The sequence below is a fragment of the Dipodomys spectabilis genome, unplaced genomic scaffold (genome assembly GCF_019054845.1).
Source record: "Dipodomys spectabilis isolate Male_0828 unplaced genomic scaffold, ASM1905484v1 ptg000481l, whole genome shotgun sequence".
Taxonomy (NCBI): Eukaryota; Metazoa; Chordata; class Mammalia; order Rodentia; family Heteromyidae; genus Dipodomys; species Dipodomys spectabilis.
The window spans coordinates 1113723-1126309 of record NW_024871158.1 but is presented as its reverse complement, the minus strand read 5'-3'; positions in this window follow the sequence as shown (position 1 = coordinate 1126309).

The following is a 12587-nucleotide window of genomic DNA, read 5'->3' as shown; positions in this document are numbered from 1 at the left end:
CTAGGAGCTTCTGAAAGCTTTTCTTTATTTTTTTAGGTGCAAGTACTGGGGCTTGAACTCAGGGGTTAGGCTCTGGTCTCTTAATTTTTTTCCTCAAGGTTAGCACTCTGCCACTGGTGCCACAGCTCCATTTCTGGCTTTTGATAGTTCATCATCAAGAAGAGTCTCACTAACTTTCCTCCCCTGAGCTGGCTTGACCCACGATCTCTAACTCAGTCTCCTGAGTAGCTAGGATTTACAGGGGTTGAGCCACTGGTGGCATTGGGCTAGAAGCTTTTCTTAAGCAAGTGTTCTTCCCTGCCTTTGCCCTGACTCCTACATGCAAATTAGGTCTGACGGTCAGGAGCTGTGAAAAATAAGCTTCCAGCCACAGGAAATGTCTGGGGTCTCTGGTAAAAAGCCAACTAATCTTCCCCCTGGGCCCCATTCTGGGACCCCACCCTCTGCCCTACCTGTGACTCAGGTACAAACCTTGACCCAGCCTTGAATGTCCTCCCAGACTTGTCTGAAGCCACAAAACCTTCATTCCACCCACACCCATCTGCTCTACACCTCAGGACCTTTGCCCATGCTGTACCTTCTGCCTGAGGCTCTCTGTCCTGAATCCACATCTTAGAACTCCTGTGGAATTTTGGCATTGGTTATATCACCTCGTGGAGCAAGTCTTTCCTTCCCTTCTCCCTCTTTTTTTTAATATTGAGTTTCTAGAGATGGGACTTGTGCAGACCGACTGGCAAATGCTCTATCTTATTGTGTGTGTGTGAGTGTGTGTGTGTGTGTGTGTGTGTGAGTGTGTGTGTGTGTGTGTGTGCATGTGTGTGCCAGTACTGGGGTTTGAATTCATGGCCTGGACGCTATCCAGTCCCTGAGATTTTGTGCTCAAGGCTAGCGCTCTACTACTTGAACCACAGCTCTACTTCTGGCTTTTTGGGTATTTAATTAGAGAAAAGTTTCTCATATAGACTTTCTTGCTTCCAATTGAGATCCTCAGATCTCAGCCTCCTGAGTAGCTAAGATTACAGGGGTGAGCCACCAGCACCTGTCCTCTACTCTACCTCTTATCTATAACTTCAGCCCTCCTCTGAGTCCCAGAACGAAATATCACACCAGGATGACTTTTTTCTTTTTGACAGTCTTGGGGATTGACCTCAGGGCTCCACATACCCCTGAGCTTCATTTGGTCAAGGCTATCACTCTATCACTTAAGATACCATACCACTTTTGGCTTTTTCTGTTTCTCTGGTACTGAGCAATCGAACCCAGGGTTTGTGCATGCGGGCTAGGTAAGCACTCTACCACTAAGCCACAATCTCAGCCCAAGGCTCCCTTCTAACGGGAGTTATGAGGGTGGGGTTTATTGGCTTACCCCCTTTGGTGTAGAAATCTCTATTTCATATCTTTGCCATTATTTGGGACCAGCCTTTTACTCGGCAATGAAGAATGATAAATGAGTGATAGCCACAGGCCCCAGAAGTCTAGGCTCACATCCTACAGAAGGATAGAGAATATGGAGCCAGAACCTTTGACAACTCTTACAGCCTAGGAACTGTGCTTTCCCTGGAGGCAGTGGCTGGCTGTATGGTGTCCCGATGGGACACCTCGGCCAGAACATAAGACTTCAGTTCTTAAATGGCAGAGAAGGATGCTTTGTTCATGTTGCCCACTCAGACTTTGTATTCTCTGGGGGCTTGTCCCAGCTTGCCCAGGTTGGGGGGCTGGGCATGGGCAACCTGCTGAATACCCATTGTCCATACACAGATACATGGAGTTATTGTCTCCTTTTTTTATTTTTGGCAGGTCCAGGGTTGTACTATGAGCCTAGGCTCTGTCCCTGAGCACCTTGTGCTCGAGAGTAGTGTTCTACCCTTGAGCCACAGCCCTATGCATGGGTTTTTTTTTTTCCTGTGATCTCTTAGAAAGAAGAGTGTCATGGACTTTCACACCCTGGCTGAATTCAAATAAGCATTCTCTACATCTTGGCCTCCTGAGGAGCTAGGATTACAGACAGGAGCCACTGGCACCTTGCTTACTTTTCTTCTTTTTATTTTTTTAAATCGTAACAATCTGAAATCTTCACGGTGTCATTCCAATGGTTTGCATTCTAATTAAACGACCCAGGCCTGGAGTTTGAATGCTAGGACTGCCATCCACAAATGGAGGGAGAGCCAGACAAACTCATTCCTGTTCATGTGAATGCTTATGGAGTGTTTTTAAAGGAACAATAAATGTGCAGTGGATTCATTACCCTATTTTAAATGACCACACAAAAATTATTGGATTTATGTCTTCCATTCTAACACCATGGTATAATTAAGGATATTGATTAATTTTTAATTAATGCTTTTACAAGTATTCAACCCGGATACTTCATTAAATGGAGGCAAATTTTAATAACTAATAATTGGTAATAACTTATAATTTAATATCCTCACAGTCCCACTCTCTGTATATGTATATATATATGTGTATATGTTTATAACTATCTTTCTATCTACTTCAATCTACACATTTATCAATATATATATATATACATTGATAATATATATAATAATAATGGTAATAGTGTATATATATACATTGATAAATATATACATATATACATACATACATATATATATATGGGGCACTACTGTGGCTTGATCACAGGTCCTCAGAACTTCCTGGCAGCTCAGTTTGCAGGAGACTGGTCTGCTAAGACTGTGACCCTATTTATGGATTGGGCATTGTAGGTTGTGAGATGAAATCATAGCATGGCCAAAAATTTATTCGTGGAGTAAGAAGCCAATTTTGACACGTTATTTACCTTCTCTGTGAAAGTCCTTGGTCTCAGTATGATGTATAATCCATATGCAACTATATCCTATGTCATATGATTTAATGAAAGAAATGTGACATGTGTATATACTAAATACTAAATAAATAAGGGTAATAAATGTCATATGCAGTAACCCATGTATGTAAATAGATCTCATATATTAATATTACTTTTTCCAGTGCTGGTGCTTCAATTCAAGCCCTGGGAACTGGTCTGAATTTCTCATCTTCAAGGACGGTGAGCCTTTCCTCTTCACCCTGACCCTGAGTTCAAATCCCAGGCCTACTAGAAAAATGGTGCAAATACCAAACCAGGGTCTTATTATTATTATTGTTGTTGTTGTTGTTATTATTTTGGCCAAGCACGGGGCTTGAACTCAGGTCTTGACATCTCTGCCACAGCTGGTGGTGGCATCCTAGGACCCGAGTTCAAATCTCGGGGTGGCAAAAAAAATAAAAAAAACTGTAAAAGAGAAGCATAAAACTGAGAAGTTCAAGGAGGTAGTTTTACTTTTTTTCCCTTGTATTGTGACCACCTTGGGTCTAAATGACAATGCCCAAAAAGTGTACATTATCTTGCATTGCTGATGTTTGGCGGGGTATTAGGGAAGCCATAGCCAAAACCAGCAACTTAGGCCTGGAGGTCGAATCCCAGGACTGCCACTAATGAATGGAGATTCTCAGAAACCTATTCCCATATATATCCATAGGAATGGAATGTTATAAAAGTAACAATTAAATTAGTAGTTAGCATATGATATTATAAAATTATACACAATTATACCATATTGACTAATTTTCAATTAATACTTTATTATGTATTCAATCATGATACTTAAAAAAGGAAGGGATAATTTAATTGCCAATAATCGGTAGTAATATTGTATATGCAAATTCATAATATACAGACATCTCTCTCTTGTTTTATACATATGCATCCATTTGTCTATCTACCAATCTATACATTTATCTGTTCATACAATTGTCACTCCTGAGGCTTAATGATATAATGTTCGCCTAGTAAGTACAAAGCCCTGTGTTTGATTCCTTTCTACTGTGTACACAAAAAAATCCAGAAGTCGTGCTGTCACCCAAGCAGTCGAGCACTAGCTTTGAGCATAAAAACTTAGGGAATGTGTCTAGACCCTTACTCTAGACTGGCACCAAAAAAAAATGATAGAATGTTCTGACTGTAATGATGTAAGTATAGGACTACAAATACCTCATTACAAGTATAGGACTATAAATACCTCATCACAGAGCAAGCTGGGAGTCTGGTGCTGACAGCTGCAATCTAACCTGACAAAATGTCCCATGATACTAATATCTTATATTCACCACTTAGAAACTTGAAGTGGAAGCTGGGCATCGGTGACTCACGCCTGTCATCCTAGCTACTCAGGAGGCTGAGAGATGACGATCATGGTGCAAAGCCAGCCTGGGCAGGAGATTCCTTGAGCTGAAGAGCTCAGAGACAGCACGGATGCCCAGACTTGAACTCCTCCAACTTACAAGAAAGAAGGAAACCTGAAGTGGAGTGCTGGGACCTTGTGTTAGGGGTAGAGTGTTTTGCATGTTTGAATCCTTAGTACCACATCCCTAGAAAAAAAGTCTGAAGTGGCTCTCTGGCTCAAGTGGTAGAGTGCTATCCTTGAACAGGTGAAACAGGTACAATGCTCATGTCCTGAATTCAAGCTCTAGGACTAGTTTATGCACACACACACACACACACACACACACACACACACACACAGAGAGAGAGAGAGAGAGAGAGAGAGAGAGAGAGCAGAAGTGAAGTTGTGACACAAAATGGTAAAGCACATGAATTCTGCTCTGAGCTCATGGTCATCACCGTGGCCCTGTGTTCAACCCCAAAACCTAGCCTCCCAGGGCCTAACTAGGAGAGGACAAAGGTTTCAACACCTGATAAGCTGCAGCAGACCTAGATGACAGGAAGCATTTTGATTTTGCACAAGTGCTTAGATTTAGCAAACATCCAGAATCTTAGGGAGGCACCACCATTGCAAATTAGGAATCTTTTCATTAGGTTCAGCTCCCTAGTTGTCTGCCAGAAGGACTCTTGAATTAATTGTAGCAGTTGTCCCAACATTGGAACATAGTCTCACAAAGACAAGACAAGTGCAGGGAACTTGGCCTGCCACAAGAGGTGGCACAAATGAAGACTTCCTGTCAAAACAGAGCACTTGGGAGAGAGTTAGATTGGGCCTTTTTCTCCTGGCCTTCAGAGCCCATCCACACTTATCCTCACTAATTGCCCAGGATAAATTGTTACATAGCTGTACAGGAGTCAAGCTTTTTGTCTGCCTGTTCCAACAGTGAGGCAGACTTCCTCCAGCAGGCTGGCGTGTGCAGAAACCCACAGGATACACTGGGAACAGTGAAGGGAACCCCGGAACATACACTGTCTTGAAAACACTGTCTGTGCTATGAAATCATTCTATTCAAAGCAAATTTCCTAGCTGTGTGCCTTTCTTCATAGCGACCTTGGATGTTCACCGATAGAAATACGTTCATACATACACAGACACATGGAATTAATGGCTCTTTTTTGTGGCTTTTTAATGGCTTTTTTAATGGCTTTTTTTAAGCTTGAACTGTGAGCCTAGACATTGTCACTGAGCCCCTTTTGCTGAAGGAAGCACTTTATTGTCTTAAACCATGATTACCCTAGGCTGGGGTACAGCATTTACACCCACAGATGATCCGGGGATCCTAGGACCCGAGTTCAACTCCCAACAACTGGCAAAAATACGTCAAACCAAAAAAAAACCAAAAAAAGGAGGAAGAAAAAACCAAGAAGTTTTACACAACCATTTTATCTCTTTTTTCTTGGAACTGTGACCATCCTGGGTCTCAATGACTCAGCTGGAAAATTGTATGTCACCTTGCATGGCCTAAGGCTCCTGGGCTGTCAGTGAAGCCTGAGCCCCACAGAGACACCTGGGCCCTGAGTTCCATGATCCTGGGACTGCCACCTACACACGGCTGAAGATCCTAGGACACTCGTTTCTATCTATAGGAACACTAATAGAATGTTTGACAAATACTAATTTAATTACTAATTAGCTAGTCTTTCTAGTATAAGATTGTATGCAATAAATATGTCATTGATTAATTTAACTAGTACCTTATTAAGTCTTCTACCATGAGTAATTAATGGAGGCATAGTTTTAGAACAAATAATTGGTAGCAATAGAATATATAAAAATAAGATATAGAGAGACATCAATTTATACAGTTATACACTAGAATCTACATAAATATCTGTCTCTCTATATATACATTTATTTATAGATGAATATACATATGTAAATACACACACACAGCAATCTACACATCTATCTGTTTATATATTGGCCACTCCTAGGCCTTGATCACAGGTCCTCAAATTTGCTCACCAACTTCACTTGCATCAGACTGTTGTGCTAACATTAACCCATTCATGAAGTACGCCTTCTAGGCCTGGAGTACAAATCACAGAACTGCCAAAAACTTAATCCTGGTGGAAGAAGCCAATTGTCTCACTTGTTTTCCTTATCGGCGAAAGTCCTGGATTTCAGGAATGATGTATAATACATAGGCAAATCTATGTCCAATGTAATATGATGTAAAAAATGTTATATGTGTAATCATACTCATTAAATTCATAAAAATAAATAAAACACAAAATAAAATGAATAACTACACTAACCACAATATGCAGTAAACGTGCATGTAAATATAAATCATGTATTTAAAATGTATACAAATATTATTTTTTTTCGAGTGCTAGGACTTGAACTCAGGCCCTGAGAACAGGCTTGACTTTCTTGTCTTCTAGCACCGTGAGCTTCCCGTTCCCCCACAATGCTGCAGATTTACCCAGACCCTGAGTTCAAATCCCAGGCCTGGCAGAAAAAGTGGCGTGAATTCCAGGCCAAGGATCCTCAATGATTTTAAAATATTTTTAATATATTTATTTATTTATTCATTTATTTTTGTTTTGTCAAGCTCAGGGCTTGAACTCAGGTAGTGGCAACTCTGCCTCAGCTTTGATCACTTTAGGCTGGGGTGTAGCCACTGTACCCACAGCTGAACCGGAGTTCCTGGGTCCAAAAGACTGACAGGAAAAAAAAAATGAAAAGACAGATAAAAATCCGGCAACTTGCAGATGGCTCCGGTTTTACATTTGCTTTTTTTGCAAGGTAACCATCCTGGATTTGAATGACATGACTAAAAATTGTTTGTAACCTGGCGTTTCTGAAGGTTGGCGGGCTACCAGGGAAGCCATAGGCCAACTCGGCAACATAAGCCCTGTGTTAGAAGCCCATTCCTGTCCCTTACCAATGGAGGGAAATCCAAAAAGTCTCTTTCCTATTCATAGGAATACTGATGGAAGGTTGTGAATGTCAAGGTTGAATTAGTTGTTCCTGAAAGATACTACTATTAAACAGAGTGATTTTAGGAGGTCGATGGATTTTAATGAATATTTTTGACACATTAAAATAATACTTTTAATTCCATGGATGGAATTGTTTCAAGACAGAGGTTGATTCAATTAAAAATTCATTAAGGATGGAAACAGTCATATTAATTACATGGAGGCATAATAAATACCCAAGTGTTGGTAAGAATGTAGTCTATATAACTGAAGAATATAGAAACCTTTGACCCTCTATAAAGATCTATATTTATTTGTTTTGTTTTTTTTTCAGGGCTTTTTTGTTAGAATATGCTACAGAGGAGTTACAATTACATGGTCAAGATAAGGAGTACAATTCGTACCAAGCATTGTTGCCTCCTCTTTGTTTCCTCTTCCCATGCCTTCACATACTACCCCCTTCCCCCCACCAGGTCCCCCCGGCCCCGTACCAAAGTTGTAAAGTTCGTTTTTCGACATAACGAATTGTACATCTCATTGTTGCAATGGGTCCACCTGTATCATTTTTTCTCCACAAATTATACCAACATCAAATACAGTGAAAGCAGGGGTGATACCATGGGGTACGGACATACAATGCAACATAGAAATCATCTTATAAATATGTTAGAAACAATTGCATGAAAGGAAACAAAACAAAAAAAAACATTTGAATACTTACCTTGGGGTTCATTCCCCTAACATCAACTTCATTTGACCTTTTCTGCTTGACTCAGACATATACCAGTTATTGCATATACGGGAACCATGGTACCTATGTTTCTTTGGGCGTGGCTTACTTCACTTAATATAATTTTTTCCAAGTCTTTTTTTCTTTAAAATTGCTCAGTGTCAGGTAGGATGTATAATTCGGGTGCAAATCTATATACTATGTAATAGGATGTCATAAAGGTAAGAAATATCATAGGTGGAATAATTGTCACTACAATAAATGAAAAACAATAATAAGTGATTGAAAAATAAATGATTGAATTAGTAGTGAATCATTCTGGGATAAAATTAGACGGAATAATTATAGGAGGTAGATTAAGTTTAATTAATATTTTATTAATCATTTACAGAATAAAAATTACATAGAGATATGATTAAATACCTAATAATTGATAGTAACACATGATGCATAATTTAACTATATATGGACAGCTGTCTCATTCTATAAAATATGTAATTATATGTATGTATGTATGTATATATATGATAAACAATAACAGGATATCGAGTAATTATTAATTAATGATTTATTAATTATTCAACTGGAACACATCATTAAATGGAGACATAATTTAATACCTAATAATTGCTAGTAATATTATTTATAATTTAATAATATACAGACATCGCTGTGTGTATATAATATTTATATAGAGCAATCTCTAAGTATACCTTGTTCACTCCTGGTTTCGGTGGTTGAGTGCTCACCTAGCAAGCACCAAGCCCTTGGTTCGATTCCTCAGTGCCACATAAACAGAATACCGGGAAGTTCTGAGGTCTTTCAATCAATTGAGTGCTAGCCTGGAGCACAAATTCTTAGGGACAGTGTCTAAGCCCCTACTCAAGTCCCAGGACTGCTGCCACAAAAGCTAGGAGTCTGGTGCTGACAGCTGCCACCTAACCTGACTTAGCCAGATGTAAACACTGCAACCCAGCTCCATGGAACCAGACACAACTGGCTCACCCCCATCATCCTAGCTGCTCAGGGGCTTTAATACCCAGTCCTGGCAGGAATTCTGTGAGACTCTTTAAAATGTGGCTCCAAGTGGTAGAGCTCTAGCCTTGAACAAATGTTATTAAAGTAAAATCTCCATGCTTTGAGTTCAAGCCATATGCTTAATCCCCCCCGCAAAAAAACCCACCACTATAAACCATTAGATGTGAACTTGTGTGGTTTGTGAAATGTTCCTCAAAGAATGGTGATAGTGATGAAAGCACACTAATTCAAATAACAGCTTGTGGAATAGAGCTATGTGCGGAGTCCTTCATAAGGTGCTCTGTGCTGAGTCCTGCACATGGTGCTATGTACTAAGTCATTCACAGGGTGCAGTGTGCTGAGTCTTGCATTGGGTGCTCTATGCTGGGTCTTTCATAGGATGCTGCGTGTTGAGTCATGAAAAGAGTGCCATGTGCTGTGTCCTTCACAGGTGCATTCTTTCATTGGGTCCTTGTAAGAGCTACACACTGAGATGATTATGCAGACAAGAATATTGAGGCTCAGATATGTCCCCATGGCAGGGACAAAATTATGTATTACTGAAGACTAGTGAGTTGTCTCTTTCAGACAATTTTTTTTCTTTCTGTTTTTTCACAGTCATGAACCTTGAGCTCGGGGCCTAGGCGCTGACCCTTACCTCTTGGGCACATGCCTAGCACTCCACCACATGGAGCCAAGGACCCCCTTGCAGCAGAGTGCCACTTGGGGTCGATAGCTGAGGTCTGTCATCCAGGCTTCTCAAGAAGCTGAGATGTGAGGATCTGAGTTTCAAACTATCCCAGACAGAAAAGGTCCCATGAGACTATTATCTCCAATTCACCACTAAGAAACCTGAAGTTGAAGCTGGGTGCTTGTCGCTCATGCCTGTCATACTAGCTACTCAGGAGAATGAGATCTGAGTATCATGGTTCAAATCTAGCCTGGGGAGGAAAGTCTTTGAGACACTTAGCTCCAATGGACCACCAGAAAACATGAAGTGGCGCTTTGGCTCAAGTGGTAAGACACAAGACTTGAGCTTAAGAGCTCAGAGACAGCACCCAGGCCCAGACTTCAACTTCTACAACTAACAACAACAAAAAAGACAGAAGCAAACTAACAAACCTGAAGTAGAGGGCTGGGAATGTGCCGTAGGACTTTATTTCTCAGGACCACAACACTAGAAAAAGGCTGCAGTGGCTCTGTGGCTCAATTGGGAGAGGGCTATCCTTGTACAAGAGAAACTAGGTACAGTGCTGAGTTCCAGCTCCAGGACTGGTATATGTGCACTCACACAGACACATACACACACACACACACACACACACACACACACAGACACACACACACACACATACACACACACATGAACACACACACACACACAGACCAGAAGTGAAGTTGTGACACAAAATGTTAAAGCATTGGTTTTCTGCACTGAGCTCATGGCCAGCACCCAGGCCCTGTGTTCACCCAAAATCTAGCCACACGGCCTAACTAGGAGAGGTCAAAAGTTTCAATATCTGATGAGCTTCACCAGCCCTAGATGACAGGAAGCTTTGAGATATCCGACATGTGCTTGGATTTCCCAAACTTCCAGAAACCTAGGAGAGGCATCATAGGCCCATCATCTCCAACAATGAAACATTTCATTAGGTTCAGTGCCCTAGTTGTCTGCCAGAAGGACTCCTGAATTATATTGATCACTGTATCTGAACACAGGAATATAGTCTCACAAAGGCAGGATAAGTGCACAGGACTTGGCCTGCCATGGGAGGTGGCACAAATGAAGGCTTCCTGTCAAAACAGGGCACTGGGGAGAGAGATCGCTTGGGATACAAAGAAGCCTTTTTCTCTTGGCCTTCAAAGTCTGCCCACACTCATCATCACTAACTGACGCAGATGGAGTTGTTTGTTAAACAGCTGAACAGGAGTGAGGCCATTGTCTGCATATCCAGACAATGAGAGAGACTTCTTCCAGCAGGCCTGGGATGCAGAGAAACCCTCAGGCTACAATGGGAACAGTGAGGTGAGCACCGGAACATGCACTGTCATGAAAGCAATCTCTGTGTTATGAAATCATTGAATTGAAAACAAATTTTCTGGATTGGTGCAATTCATAATAGTTACTCTGGAGATTCACCTACAGGAATACATCCATATACACAGAGACATGGAGGTACAGGCTCTTTTCAAAGGGCAGGTCCTGGGGTTGATCTATGAGCCTATGCATTGTCCCTGAGCTCCTTTTGCTCAAGGGTATTGCATTAACATTGAATCACAGCCCCACTTCTGGGTTTTTCTGTGATCTCTTAGAAGTAACAGTGGCATGGACTTTCCTATGCTGGCTGGATTCAAACTCAGATTCTGTACATCTCAGCCTCCTGAGTCAGCCACCACTGGCTCTTGCCATTCTTTTCTTCTTCATTTTTTAATCTGTACAATCTGGCTTCTAAACAGGGTCATTCCAGTGGTTTGAATTTATAAGTAAGCTATTCCAATGTTCTTTATAGCTGCTTTCTCTGAGAAGCATTTTCTCTCATCTTCTCTTCTGGTCACAGGTTTGAAGCCAAAAGTGAGAAATGAGTGTCACAGGATTTGGCAGCTAATTTCCACATTACATGCCAGCTTTGTCACTTAGCCTTGAGCTGCAGTGAATTTACTCTCTAAGGATGAGAGAACCGAAAGCTGGAGCAATCCTCATACTGTCTGCATTGCTCCTTTTGCCTATAAAATGATCTAATAATTATGAGTTTTGTGTGTCTCCAATCTTAATTATCTAGAACACACTAGAAGCATCTGCATGTTTCTGTTTTTCTCTAGTACCTCCTGAGATTTAGACTAAGGTTTTGTGTAGAGGGGCTCCTCAGTGAATCCCTGAGAAAGCTGCTTGCAGTCTCCTGGGGAGATCACAATTCAAAGTCAGCCCGAGCAGAAAAGTCTGTGAGATTCTTATCGCCAATAAACCACCAGAAAACCAGAAGTGGAGCAGTGTCCAAGAGGGTAAAGCTCCAGCTTTGAGAAAGCCGAGCAGGAGACACAGGCCAGACCAGGCAAGAAAGCCTGGGAGGCACTTATGTCTAATTAATGACCAGATGGCTGGAAGTGGAGCTGTGGTGGTTGAAAAGCCTCAGCCTTATACGAAACAGCTGAGGAATGCATTGGGCCCTATGTTTAAGCACTGGGATGGCTTCTCTATTCAAAAAGAGAAGGCCAAGTTTATGTATCAGTGCACTACCTACTTATTTGTGTATATTACCTCCCTGAGTGCAAACAGACCATATGCAATGCTTCTCCTTTTATTTACTGATTCATTTTTCAGATATGCTCGTTGCACATACTGCACCATTCTCTTCATTTCAGGCCCATGGCTTTTCTCTTCCAGGGTTCCAGGCCTGTGTCCTTATATGATACACACTTAAGCTCTCAGCAGTCTTCATTTACATTTTATTACGAGGCCAATGCAGGAACAGCCACAAAATCAGGCAGGGGAACAGAAGATAAGGTTTTGTAGAAATCACTAGTATTCAGAAAATTAAATTTGGGACGTAAAATGGTAGCATACTTAAGTAAAAACTACCATGAAGAAAAAGATGGGGATGCAGACTTGGATTACTGAAAGAGTGCTTGCCAAGCATGCAAGAAGCC